Raw genomic sequence first — 15,387 nt, 5'->3', positions numbered from 1 at the left:
GTGAGCTATGACTAACAGACATCACAATCTACTATCAGAAGTAGCTTCAAAACAAAATGCAGAGTGAAAGGATTGTGTGAGGATTAGCAATGCTGGAGCCATTGGAATATCTAATTGGAAACTCAATGCAGAACTAGATGTTTAGGCAAAGGTGGGTTAATTTTTAGCTAACTACACAAGTTACAGAGAAAGACTTAAGGGTTGCTGCATGTTTTACCATTAATGGTGACAATGAGAGATACTATCATGGGATATGGTGGGTGTTTAAAGGAAAATAATGCAAGTTGCAGAGAAGATTAAACATTATTTCAAGCCAAAGAAGATTGCTTTACATGAGAGCTATGGGTGAGAAACTTGGGACTGAAACTCGTGTCTTAAACTTAAATAAAGGCAATTACAAAGGTATGAAGACAGAGTTGGCTACACTTGACTGGGAAACTATATTAAAAGGTAACATGGTAGATGAGTAGTTGCCAGCATTTAAGAAGATAGGTCATAACTCTGAATAAAGGTATATATCATTGAGAAAGAAAGACTCTATGAGAAGGATGCACCATACGTGGCTAACCAAGGAAGTTATGGATGGTATCAAATTGAAAGAAAAAGCGGACAATGCTGCAAAAAATTAGTGGTAGGCCAGAAGATTGGAAAAGTTTTAGAAACCAGCAAAGGATGACTAAAAAACTAATAAAGAGGGAGAAATTAGAGTATGAGAATCAACTAGCAAGAAATATAAGAACAGACAGTAAGAGCTTCTACAAGTATATAAAAAGGAAGAGAATAGTTAAAGTAAGCGTTGTTCCCATAGAGGATGAGACTGGGGAATTAATAATGGGAAATGGTGGAGAATTTGAACAAGTATTTTGTATCTGTCTTCACGGAAGAAGACACACAAAATCCCAAGAATATTAGAAAATCAAGGGCAAAAGAGAGGGAGGAACTTAAAACAATCACTCTCAATAGAGAAAAAGTACTAGGAGAACTATTGGGACTAAATTCCCCTGGACCTGATGGCCTGTATCCTAGAGTCTTAAAAGAAGTGGCTGCTGAGATAGTTGATGCATTGGTTATAATCTTCCAAAATTCCCGAGATTCTGGAAAGGTCCCAACAGATTAGAAAACCACAAATCTAACACCTCTATTCAAGAAAGGAGGGAGTCAGAAAGCAGGAAACTATAGGCCAGTTAGCCTAACGTCTGTCATTGGGAAAATGCTGGAATCTATTATTAAGGAAATAGTAGCAGGACATTTAGAAAATCATAATGCAATCAAGCAGAGAAAGGAAAATCATGATTAAAAGATTTATTATAGTTCTTTCAGGATGTAACAAGCAGGGTGGATGAAAGGAAACCAGTAGAGGTAGTGTATTTGGATTTCCAAAAGGCATTCAGTAAGATGTTGCATAAAAGGCTAATGCACAAGACAAGAGCCCATGGTGTTGGGGGTAATATATTAGAATGGATAGAGGACTAGCTAACTAACAGGAAACAGAAAGTTAGGATAAATGGGGCATTTTCAGATTGGCAAACTGCAACTAGTGGAGTGCCACAGGGATTAGTGCTGGGGCCTCAACTATTTACAATCTATATTAATGAATTGGATGAAGGGACCATGTGTATTGTAGCCAAATTTTCTGACAAGATAGGTAGGAAAGCAAATTATGAGGAGGACACAGAGTCTGCAAGGGGATATAGATAGGTTAAGTGAGTTGACAAAAATTTGGCAGATGGAATATAACGTGAGAAAATGTAAGGTTATCCATTTTGTTGCGAAGAATAGAAAAGCAGAATATTGGGCGGCACAGTGGCGCAGTGGTTAGCACTGCAGCCTCACAGCTCCAGGGACCTGGGTTCGATTCTGGGCACTGCCTGTGTGGAGTTTGCAAGTTCTCCCTGTGTCTGCGTGTGTTTTTTCTGGGTGCTCTGGTTTCCTCCCACAAGCCAAAAGACTTGCAGGTTGGTAGGTAAATTGACCATTATAAATTGTCACTAGTATAGGTAGGTGGTAGGGAAATATAGGGACAGATGGGGATGTTTGGTAGGAATATGGGATTAGTGTAGGATTAGTATAAATGGGTGGTTGCTGGTCGGCACAGACTCGGTGGGCCGAAGGGCCTGTTTCAGTGCTGTATCTCTAATCTAATCTAATCTAATCTAATTATTTAAGTGGAGAGAGACTGCAGAATACTGTAGTGCAGAGGAATCTGGGTGTTCTTGTACATGAATCACAAAAAGTTCACATCAGCTACAGCAAGTAATTAGAAAGGCAAATGAAATGTTGGCATTTATTGTAGGGGGATAGAGAATAAAAGTAGGGAAGTCTTGCTACAACTGTACAGGACATTGGTGAGACCACACCCAGAGTACTATGTACAGTTTTGTTCTTTTAAAGAGGGATATATTTGCCTTGAAAGCAGTTCAGAGAAGGTTCACTAGACTGATTCCTGGGAAGAAGGGCTTGTCTTATATGGAATGGTTGAGTGGGTTGGACCAATACTCTGGTTCAAGCCTGAGACAATAGTTGGGGAAGGATGAGGGATACAGGGTTAGTTATGAGGATATAGAGTTTGTGATGAGGATACAGGGTTTGTGATGAGGATACATTGATGTACAGACAGATTTGGGTGTTCAGGTCCATTGTTCCCTGAAGGTGGCAACGCAGGTCAATAGAGTGGTCAAGAAGGCATACGGCATGCTTTCCTTCATCGGACGGGGTATTGAGTACAAGAGTTGGCAGGTCATGTTACAGTTGTATAGGACTTTGGTTCGGCCACATTTGGAATACTGCATGCAGTTCTGGTCACCACATTACCAAAAGGATGTGGATGCTTTGGAGAGGGTGCAGAGGAGGTTCACCAGGGTGTTGCCTGGTATGGAGGGCGCTAGCTATGAAGAGAGGTTGAGTAGATTAGGATTATTTTCATTAGAAAGACGGAGGTTGAGGGGGGACCTGATTGAGGTGTACAAAATCATGAGAGGTATAGACAGGTTAGATAGCAAGAAGCTTTTTCCCAGAGTGGGGGATTCAATTACTAGGGGTCACGAGTTCAAAGTGAAAGGGGAAAAGTTTAGGGGGGATATGCGTGGAAAGTTCTTTATGCAGAGGGTGGTGGGTGCCTGGAACGCGTTGCCAGCGGAGGTGGTAGACGCAGGCACGATAGTGTCTTTGAAGATGTTTCTAGACAGATACATGAATGGGCAGGAAGTAAAGAGATACAGACCCTTAGAAAATAGGCGTCATGTTTAGATAGAGAATCTGGATCGGCGCAGGCTTGGAGGGCCGAAGGGCCTGTTCCTGTGCTGTAAATTTCTTTGTTCTTTGATACAGGGTTTGTGAAGAGGATACAGTGTTTGTGATGGGGGATACAGAGTTTGTGATGAGAGGTACAGGGTTGGTGATGAGGGATACAGGGATTGTGGTGAGGTTACAGAGTTTGTGATGAGGATAGAGTTTGTGATGAGGATACAGGATTTGTGATGAGAGATAGAGGGTTGATGATAACGATACAGGGTTTTTCATGCGAGGGACAGGGTTTGTGATGAGGATACAGGGTTTATGATAAGGGATATGGGGTTTGTGATGAGGATACAGGGTTTATAATGAGGATAAAGAATTTGTGATGAAGATTGAGGTTTTGTGATTGGAGATGCAGAGTTTGTGATGAGGATACAGGGTTAGTGATGAGGTATACAGAGTTTGTGATGAGGGTATAGTGGTGTGATGAGAGATACAGACTTTGTGATGAGGGATACAGAGTTTGTAATGAGGGATACAGGGTTTGTCATGAGGGATACAATGTTTCTGATGAGAGATACAGGGTTTGGGATGAGGATACAGAGTTTGTGATTAGGGATACAGAGATTGTGATGAAGATACAGAGTTTATGATGAGGGATACAGGGTTTCTGATGAGGATACAGAATTTGTGATGAGAGATACAGTTTTTGTGATGAGAGATACAGGGTTTGTGATGTGGGATACAGGGTTTGTGGTGAGGATACAGAATTTGTGATGAGGGATACAGAATTTGTGATGAGGGATACAGAATTTGTGATGAGGGACACAGGGTTTGTGATCAGGATACAGAATTTATGATGAGAGATACAGTTTTTGTGATGAGGGATACAGAATTTGTGAAGAGGGATACATGGTTTGTAGTGAGCTATACAGAATTTGTGATGAGGAAACAGGATTTCTGCTGAGAGATACAAGGATTGTGACTAGGATGCAGGGTTTGTTATGAGGATACAGGTTTTGTGATGAGGAATGCAGGGTTTATGATGAGGGATACAGGGGTTATGATCAGATATACAGGGTTTGTGATGAGGGATACAGAATTTGTGGTGAGGATACAGGGTTTGTGATGAGTATACAGGGTTTGTGATGAAGATTAAGAATTTGTGATGAGGATATAGGGTTTCTGCTGAGATACAGGGTTTGTGATGAAGACAAAGGGTTTATGATGAGGACAAATGGTTTGTGATGAGGATGCAGGGTTTGTGATGAGGAAACGGTTTGTCATGAGGGATACAGGGATTGTGAGAGGAAACAGAATTTTCCATGAGGGATACAGGGTTTGTGATGAGGGATACTGGCTATTCGATGAGAGATATAGGGTTTGTGATGACAGATACCAGGGTTGTGATGAAGATACAGAGTTGGTAATGACAATACAGGGTTTATGATGAGGGATACCGAGTTTGTGATGAGGATACAGGGTTTGTGATGAGGGACACAGAGTTTGTGATGAGGATGCAGAATTTACAATGACGGATACTGGGTTTCTGATGAGGATACAGAGTTTCTGATGAGGGATACAGGGTTTGTGAAGAGGGATACAGAGTTTGTGATGAGGGTATAGTGGTGTGATGAGAGATAGAGACTTTGTGATGAGGGATACAGAGTTTGTAATGAGGGATACAGGGTTTGTCATGAGGGATACAATGTTTCTGATGAGAGATACAGGGTTTGGGATGAGGATACAGAGTTTGTGATTAGGGATACAGAGATTGTGATGAAGATACAGAGTTTATGATGAGGGATACAGGGTTTCTGATGAGGATACAGAATTTGTGATGAGAGATACAGTTTTTGTGGAGAGATACAGGGTTTGTGATGTGGGATACAGGGTTTGTGGTGAGGATACAGAATTTGTGATGAGGGATACAGAATTTGTGATGAGGGATATAGGGTTTGTGATCAGGATACAGAATTTATGATGAGAGATACAGTTTTTGTGATGAGGGATACAGAATTTGTGAAGAGGGATACATGGTTTGTAGTGAGCTATACAGAATTTGTGATGAGGAAACAGGATTTCTGCTGAGAGATACAAGGATTGTGACTAGGATGCAGGGTTTGTTATGAGGATACAGGTTTTGTGATGAGGAATGCAGGGTTTATGATGAGGGATACAGGGGTTATGATCAGAAATACAGGGGTTGTGATGAGGGATACAGAATTTGTGGTGAGGATACAGGGTTTGTGATGAGTATACAGGGTTTGTGATGAAGATTAAGAATTTGTGATGAGGATATAGGGTTTCTGCTGAGATACAGGGTTTGTGATGAAGACAAAGGGTTTATGATGAGGACAAATGGTTTGTGATGAGCATACAGGGTTTGTCATGAGGGATACAGGGATTGTGAGAGGAAACAGAATTTTCCATGAGGGATACAGGGTTTGTGATGAGGGATACTGGCTATTAGATGAGAGATATAGGGTTTGTGATGACAGATACCAGGGTTGTGATGAAGATACAGAGTTGGTAATGACAATACAGGGTTTATGATGAGGGATACCGAGTTTGTGATGAGGATACAGGGTTTGTGATGAGGGACACAGAGTTTGTGATGAGGATGCAGAATTTACAATGACGGATACTGGGTTTCTGATGAGGATACAGAGTTTCTGATGAGGGATACAGGGTTTGTGAAGAGGGATACACTGTTTCTGATGAGGGATACAGGGTTTGGGATGAAGATACAGAGTTTGTGATTAGGGATACAGAGATTGTGATGAAGGTACAGAGTTTATGATAAGGGATACAGGGTTTCTGATGAGGATACAGAATTTATGATAAGAGATACAGTTTTTGTGATGAGAGATACATGGTTTGTGATGTGGGATACAGGGTTTGTGGTGAGGATACAGAATTTGTGATGAGGGATACAGAATTTGTGATGAGGGATACAGAATTTGTGAAGAGGGATACAGGGTTTGTAGTGAGCTATACAGAATTTGTGATGAGGAAACAGGATTTCTGCTGAGAGATACAAGGATTGTGACTAGGATGCAGGGTTTGTTATGAGGATACAGGTTTTGTGATGAGGAATGTAGGATTTATGATGAGGACAAAGGGTTTGTGATGAGGATGCAGGGTTTATGATGAGGGATACAGGGGTTATGATCAGAAATACAGGGTTTGTGATGAGGGATACAGAATTTGTGGTGAGGATACAGGGTTTGTGATGAGTATACAGGGTTTGTGATGAAGATTAAGAATTTGTGATGAGGATATAGGGTTTCTGCTGAGATACAGGGTTTGTAATGAAGACAAAGGGTTTATGATGAGGACAAATGGTTTGTGATGAGGATGCAGGGTTTGTGATGAGGATACAGGGTTTGTCATGAGGGATACAGGGATTGTGAGAGGAAACAGAATTTTCCATGAGGGATACAGGGTTTGTGATGAGGGATACTGGCTATTAGATGAGAGATATAGGGTTTGTGATGACAGATACCAGGGTTGTGATGAAGATACAGAGTTGGTAATGACAATACAGGGTTTATGATGAGGGATACCGAGTTTGTGATGAGGATACAGGGTTTGTGATGAGGGACACAGAGTTTGTGATGAGGATGTAGAATTTACAATGACGGATACTGAGTTTCTGATGAGGGATACAGGGTTTGTGATGAGAGATACAGGGTTTGCGATGAGGGATACAGAATTTGTGGTGAGGATACAGGGTTTGTGATGAGAGATACAGGCTTTATGATGAGGGATACAGAGTTTGTGAAGAGGGATATGGGGTTTGTGATGAGGGATATAACATTTCTGATGATGGATACAGAGTTTGTGATGAGGTATACAACGTTTCTGATGAGGTATACAACGTTTCTGATGAGGGATATCAGGTTTGGGATGAGGGATACAGAGTTTGTGATGAGGATACAGAGTTTGTGATGAATGATACAGGGTTTGTGATGAGTATACAGGCTTTGTGATGAGGGATACAGGGTTTGTGATGAGGGATACAGAGTTTGTGATGAGGGATAACATATTTCGGATGAAGGATACAGTGTTTGTAATGAGGGATACAGGGTTTGTCATGAGGGATACAATGTTTCTGATGAGAGATACAGGGTTTGGGATGAGGATACAGAGTTTGTGATGAATGATACAGGGTTTGTGATGAGAATACCAGATTTGTGATGAGGATGCAGAATTTGTGATGATACAGAATTTGTGATGAGGATACTGGGTTAGTGATGAGGTATACAGAGTTTGTGATGAGGGTATAGTGGTGTGATGAGAGATACAGACTTTGTAATGAGGGATACAGAGTTTGTAATGAGGGATACAGGGTTTGTCATGAGGGATACAATGTTTCTGATGAGGGATACAGGGTTTGGGATGAGGATACAGAGTTTGTCATGAGGGATACAGAGATTGTGATGAAGATACAGAGTTTGTGAAGAGGGATACAGGGTTTGTCATGAGGGATACAATGTTTCTGATGAGGGATACAGGGTTTGGGATGAGGATACAGAGTTTGTCATTAGGGATACAGAGATTGTGATGAAGATACAGAATTTGTGAAGAGGGATACAGGGTTTGTAGTGAGCTATACAGAATTTTTGATGAGGAAACAGGATTTCTGCTGAGAGATACAAGGATTGTGACTAGGATGCAGGGTTTGTTATGAGGATACAGGTTTTGTGATGAGGAATGGAGGATTTATGATGAGGTCAAAGGGTTTGTGATGAGGATGCAGGGTTTATGATGAGGGATACAGGGGTTGTGATCAGAAATACAGGGTTTGTGATGAGGGATACAGAATTTGTGGTGAGGATACAGGGTTTGTGATGAGGGATACAGGGATTGTGAGAGGAAACAGAATTTTCCATGAGGGATACAGGGTTTGTGATGAGGGATACTGGCTATTAGATGAGAGATATAGGGTTTGTGATGACAGATACCAGGGTTGTGATGAAGATACAGAGTTGGTAATGAGGGATACAGGGGTTGTAATGACAATACAGGGTTTATGATGAGGGATACCGAGTTTGTGATGAGGATACAGGGTTTGTGATGATACAGGAGTTGTTTGAGGGATGCAGAATTAGTGATGAGGCATATAGGGTTTGTGATGAGGATACAGGGTTTGTGATGAGGGACACAGAGTTTGTGATGAGGATGCAGAATTTACAATGACGGATACTGGGTTTCTGATGCGGATGCAGAATTTCTGATGAGGATACAGAGTTTCTGATGAGGGATACAGGGTTGTGAAGAGGATACAGAGTTTCTGATGAGGGATACAGGGTTTGTGATGATGATACAGAATTTGTGGTGAGGATACAGGGTTTGTGATGAGAGATACAGGCTTTATGATGAGGGATACAGAGTTTGTGATGAGGGATATGGGGTTTGTGATGAGGGATATAACATTTCTGATGATGGATACAGAGTTTGTGATGTGGATACAGCGTTATGATGAGGGATATAGAGTTTATAATGAGGGATACAGAGTTTATGATGAGGTATACAACGTTTCTGATGACGGATATCAGGTTTGGGATGAGGGATACAGAGTTTGTGATGAGGATACAGAGTTTGTGATGAATGATACAGGGTTTGTGATGAGGGATACAGGGTTTGTGATGAGGGATACAGGGTTTGTGATGAGGGATAACATATTTCGGATGAAGGATACAGGGTTTGTGATGAGGGATGCAGGTTTACTAATCAGGGATACATCATTTGTGATGAGAGACACAGAGTTTGTGATGAGGATACAGGGTGAGTGAAGAGGGATACAACGTTTCTGATGAGAATACAGGGTTCGGGATGAGGATACCGAGTTTGTGATGAATGATACAAGGTTTGTGATGAGGATACCAGATTTGTGATGATGGATGCAGAATTTGTGATGAGGATGCAGAATTTGTGATGAGGATACAGGGTGAGTGAAGAGGGATACAACGTTTCTGATGAGAATACAGGGTTCGGGATGAGGATACCGAGTTTGTGATGAATGATACAAGGTTTGTGATGAGGATACCAGATTTGTGATGATGGATGCAGAATTTGTGATGAGGATGCAGAATTTGTGATGAGGATGCAGAATTTACAATGACGGATCCTGGGTTTCTGATGAGGATGCAGCATTTCTGATGAGGATACAGGGTTTGTGAAGAGGATACAGAGTTTCTGACGAGGGATACAGGGTTTGTGATGACGATACAGAATTTGTGATGAGAATACAGGGTTCAGGATGAGGATACCGAGTTTGTGATAAATGATACAGGGTTTGTGATGAGGGTACCAGATTTGTGATGAGGATGCAGAATTTGTGATGACGATACAAAATTTGTGATCAGAATACAGGGTTCGGGATGAGGATACCGAGTTTGTGATGAATGATACAGGGTTTGTGATGAGGATACCAGATTTGTGATGAGGATGCAGAATTTGTGATGAGGATGCAGAATTTGTGATGAGGTATACAGAGTTTGTGATGAGGGTATAGTGGTGTGATGAGAGATACAGACTTTGTGATGAGGGATACAGAGTTTGTTATGAGGGATATGGGATTTGTTATGAGGGATACAACGTTTCCGATGAGGGATGCAATGTTTCTGCTAATGGATACAGAGTTTATGATGAGTTATGATGTAGAATTTGTGATGAGCTGAGGGATACAGGGTTTGGGATGTGAGATACAATGTTGCCGATGAGGGATACAGAATTTTTGATGAGGATACATTGTTTGTGATGAGAGAAACTGGCTGTGAGATGAGAGATACCAGGTTTGTGATGAAGATACAGGGTTTGTGATGAGGAATACAGGGTTTGTGTTGAGGACACAGAGTTTCTGATGAGCGATACCGTGTTTGTGATGATACAGGGGTTGTTTGAGGGATACAGAATTTGTGATGAAGGATACAGGGTTTGTGATGAAGGATACAGGGTTTGTGATGAGGGATACCGGGTTTGTGATGAGGATACAGGGTTTGTGATGAGGGATACAGATGTTGTGATGAGGGATACAGAATTTGTGATGAGGGATACAGGGTTTGTGATGAGGGATACAGATGTTGTGATGAGGGATACAGAATTTGTGATGAGGGATACAGGGTTTGTGATGAGGGATACAGATGTTGTGATGAGGGATACAGAATTTGTGATGAGGGATACCGGGTTTCTGATGAGGATGCAGGGCTTCTGATGAGGATGCAGGGTTTGTGATGAGAAATCCAGGGATTGTGATGAGGGATACAGGCATTGTGATGAGGATGCAGGGTTTGTTATGAGGGTACAGGGTTTGTGTTGAGGGATACAGGCTTTGTGTGAGGATACAGGGTTTGTGATGAGGGATACAGAAGTTGTGATGATGGATACTGAGTTTGTGATGAGGATACAGAATTTGCGATGAGAGATGCTGGGTTTCTGATGAGCATGCAGGAATTCTGGTGTGGATATAAGGTTTCTGATGAGGGGTACAGGGTTTGTGATGAGACTGCAGAGTTTATGATGAGGGGTACAGGGTTTGTGATGAGACTGCAGAGTTTATGATGAGGGATACAGGGTTTGTGAAGAGGATACAGAGTTTGTGATGAGAGCTGCAGGGTTTGTGATGAGGGATACAGAAGTTGTGATGATGGATACAGAATTTGCGATGAGAGATACTGGGTTTCTGATGACCATGCAGGAATTCTGATGTGCATACAAGGTTTCTGATGAGGGGTACAGGGTTTGTGATGAGGATACAGAGTTTGTGATGAGAATGCAGAGTTTATGATGAGGGATACAGAGTTTGCGGTGAGGATACAGGGTTTGTGATGAGAGATACAGGTGTTCTGATGAGGATGCAGGGTCTGTTCTGAGGGCACAAGGTTTTTTTTTGTTTTTAGAGATACAGCACTGAAACAGGCCCTTCGGCCCACCGAGTCTATGCCAACCAATAACCACCCATTTATACTCATCCTACATTATCCCCACAATTCCCCTACCTCCTACCTAGACTAGGGGCAATTTATAATGGCCAATTTACCTATCAACCTGCAAGTCTTTGGCTGTGGGAGGAAACCGGATCACCCGGCAAAAATCCATGCATTCACAGGGAGATCTTGCAAACTCTGCATAGGCAGTACCCAGAATTGAACACGGCTCGCTGGAGATGTGAGGCTGCGGTGCTAACCACTGCGCCACTGTGCTACCCAACTGCGTCACTGTGCTGCCCAACTGCGCCACTGTGCTGCCCACTGCGCCACTGTGCTGCGTGGGATACAGGGTTTCTGATGAGGATTCAGGGTTTGTGATGAGGGATACAGAATTTGTGATGAGGGATACAGGGATTGTGATGAGGGATACAGGGTTTCTGATGATGGATACAAGGTTTATGATGAGAGATACAGGGTTCATGATGAATATAAAGAATTTGTGATGAGGATACCGGCTTTGTGATGTGGGATACAGGATTAGTGTTGAGGACACAGAGTTCCTGATGAGCAAAACAGGGTTTGTGATGAGAGATACAGGGTTTGTGATGAGGGATACAGAGTTTGTGATGAGGTATACATGATTTGTGATGAGGACAAAGGGTTTGTGATGAGGATACAGGGTTTCTGATGAGGGATACAGGGGTTGTGATCAGAAATACAGGGTTTCTGATGAGGATACAGAGTTTCTGATGAGGATACAGGGATTGCGATGAGGGAAACAGGGTTTCTGATGAGGGATGCACAGTTTACGATGAGAGATACAGACTTTGTGATGAGAGATACAGGGTTTGTGATGAAGATAACGAATCTGTGATGAGGATACAGGGTTTGTGATGAGGACACAGAGTTTCTGATGAGCGATACCGTGTTTGTGATGAGAGTTACAGGGTTTGTGGTGAGGATACAGAATTTGTGCTGAGAGATCCAGGGTTTGCAATGAGCGATACTGGGATTGTGATGAGGGATACATAATTTGTGATGAGGAATACACAGATTCTGATGAGGGAAACAGGGTTTCTGATGAGTTATCTCTGATGAGATACAAGGTTTGTGATGAGAAATACAGGCTTTGTGATGAGGGATACAATGTTTGCGGTGAGGGATACAGGGTTTGTGATGTGGAATACAGTGTTTGTGATGAGGGATGCAGAATTTGTGATGAGGAATACACAGATTCTGATGATCGAAACAGGGTTTGTGATGAGGGATGCAGGGTTTGTGATGAGGGATACAGGGTTTGTGATGAGGGATACAGCGTTTGAATGAGGGATGCAGAGTTGGTGATGAATGATTCAAGGTTTGTGAAGAAGGATACAGGGATTTTGATGAGTATACAAAATTTCTGATGAGGGATACCGAGTTTGTGATTAGGATACAGAATTTGTGCTGAGGGATACAGGGTTTGTGATGAGGATGCAGGATTTGTGATGAAGATACAATGTTTGTGATGTGGGATACAGAGGTTGTGATGAGGATATAGGATTTGTGATGAAGATACAATGTTTGTGATGTGGGATACAGGGTTTGTTTTGAGGACACAGAGTTTCTGATGAGCGAAACAGGGTGTGTGATGAGAGGTACAGGGTTTGTGATGATGGATACAGAATATGTGATGAGGGAAACTGTTTCTGATGAAGGATGCATGGTTTATGATGGGAGATACAGGGTTTGTGGTGAGGATGCCTGGTTTGATTTAGATTTAGATTTTTTATTTAATTTAGAGATACAGCACTGAAACAGGCCCTTTGGCCCACCGAGTCTGTGCCAACCATTAACCACCCATTTAAACTAATCCTACACTAATCCCATATTCCTACCACATCCTCACCTGTCCCTATATTCCCCATACCACCTACCTATATTAGGGGCAATTTTTATAATGGCCACTTTACCTATCAACCTGCAAGTCTTTTGGCTGTGGGAGGAAACCGGAGCACCCGGAGGAAACCCACGCAGACACAGGGAGATCTTGCAAACTCCACACAGGCAGTACCCAGATTTGAACCCGGGTTGCTGGAGCTGTGAGGCTGCGGTGCTAACCACTGCGCCACTGTGCCACTGTGCCGCCCCAGGGTTTCTGATGAGGATACAGGGTTTGTGATGAGGGATGCACAGTTTATGATGGGAGATACAGGCTTTGTGATGAGAGATACATGGTTTGTGATGAGGAATACAGGGTTTGAATTGAGGACACAGAGTTTCTGATGAGCGATACAGGGTTTGTGATGACAGTTACAGGGTTTGTGGTGAGGATAGAGAATTTGTGCTGAGAGATGCTGGGTTTGCAATGAGGGATACAGGGTTTGTGATGAATATAAAGAATTTGTGATGAGTATACAGGGTTTGTGATGTGGGATACAGGTTTCGTGATGAGGGATACAGCGTTTGAATGAGGGATGCAGAGTCTGTGATGAGAGATACAGGGTTTGTGATGAAGATACAGGATTCGTGATGAGGGATACAGGTTTCGTGATGAGGGATACAGCGTTTGAATGAGGGATGCAGAGTTTGTGATGAGGGATACTGGGTTTGTGGTGAGGATACAGGGTTTGTGATGAGAGATACAGGTGCTCTGATGAGGATGCAGGTTTGTTATGAGGGTACAGGGTTTGTGATGAGGGATACAGGGATTCTGATGATGGATACAAGGTTTATTATGAGAGATACAGGGTTCATGATGAATATAAAGAATTTGTGATGAGTATACAGGCTTTGTGATGTGGGATACAGGGTTTGTGTGGAGGGCAGGGTTTCTGATGAGGGATACACGGTTTATGATGGGAGATACAGGCTTTGTGATGAGAGATACAGGGTTTGTGATGAGGGATACAAAATTTGTGGTGAGGATACAGAGCTTGTGATGAGGATACAGGGTTTCTGCTAAGAGATACAGGGTTTGTGATGAGGATACAGGGATTGCGATGAGGGAAACGGTGTTTCTGATGAGGGATGCATGTTTTATCATGGGAGATACAGGGATTGTGATGAGAGATGCAGGGTTTGTGATGAGGGATGCAGGGTTTGTGATGAGGGATACAGGGTTTGTGATGAGGGATACAGACTTTGATGGGGATACAGAGTTTGTGATACATGGTTTCTGCTCAGAGATACAGGGTTTGTGATGAGGATGCCTGGTTTGTTATGAGGATACAGGGTTTGTGATGAGCGATAGAAGGTTTGTGATGAGGATGCAGGATTTGTGATGAGGATACAGTGTTTTTGATGTGGGATACAGAGTTTGTGGTGAGGATATAGGGTTTGTGATAAAGATACAGGGTTTCTCATGAGGGATACAGGATTTGGGTTGAGGATACAGAGTTTGCGATGAGGGATACAGAGTTGGTGATGAATGATACAGTGTTTATGATGAAGGATGCAGGGTTTGTGATGAGGCTCAGGAGTTTGTGATGTGTGATACTGCATTCAGGTTGAGGGAAACAGAGCTTGTGATGAGGATATGGAGTTTGTGATGAGGGATACAGGATTTGTGATGAGCGATACAGGATTTGGGATGAGGATACAGAGTTTGCAATGAGGGATACAGAGTTGGTGATGAATGAGACAGGGTTTATGAAGAAGGATACAGGGTTTGTGTTGAGGGATACAGGGTTTGTGATGAGGATACTGGGTTTGTGATGAGGGATACAGGGTTTGTGATGAGGATACTGGGTTTGTGATGAGGGATACAGTATTTGTGATGAGGATACAGAATTTGTGATGAGGGATATAAGGTTTGTGATGAGGGATTCAAGGTTTGTGATATGGATACAGGCTTTGTGATGAGAGATACAGGCCTTGTGATGACGGATACAGGATTCATGATGAGGGATACCGGATTCGTGATGTAGGATGCAGGATTCGTGTTGAGGGATACTGGGTTTGTGATGAGGGATACAGCATTTGAATGAGGGATGCAGAGTTGGTGATGAATGGTTCAATGTTTGTGCAGAAGGATACAGGGTTTTTGATGAGGATATAGAGATTGTGATGTGTGATACAGGCTTTGTGTGAGGATATAGCGTTTGTGATGAGAATACAGGGTTTGTGCTGAGGGATACAGGCTTTGTGATGAAGGTTGCAGGGTTTGTGATGAGGCTAAAGAGTTTGTGATGCGTGTTACTGGGTTCATCTTGAGGGAAACAGAGTTTATGATGAC

The sequence above is a fragment of the Heterodontus francisci genome, chromosome 9 (assembly GCF_036365525.1).
Source record: "Heterodontus francisci isolate sHetFra1 chromosome 9, sHetFra1.hap1, whole genome shotgun sequence".
Taxonomy (NCBI): Eukaryota; Metazoa; Chordata; class Chondrichthyes; order Heterodontiformes; family Heterodontidae; genus Heterodontus; species Heterodontus francisci.
The sequence above is the reverse complement of the archived record's forward strand: the minus strand, read 5'-3'. Positions refer to the sequence as shown.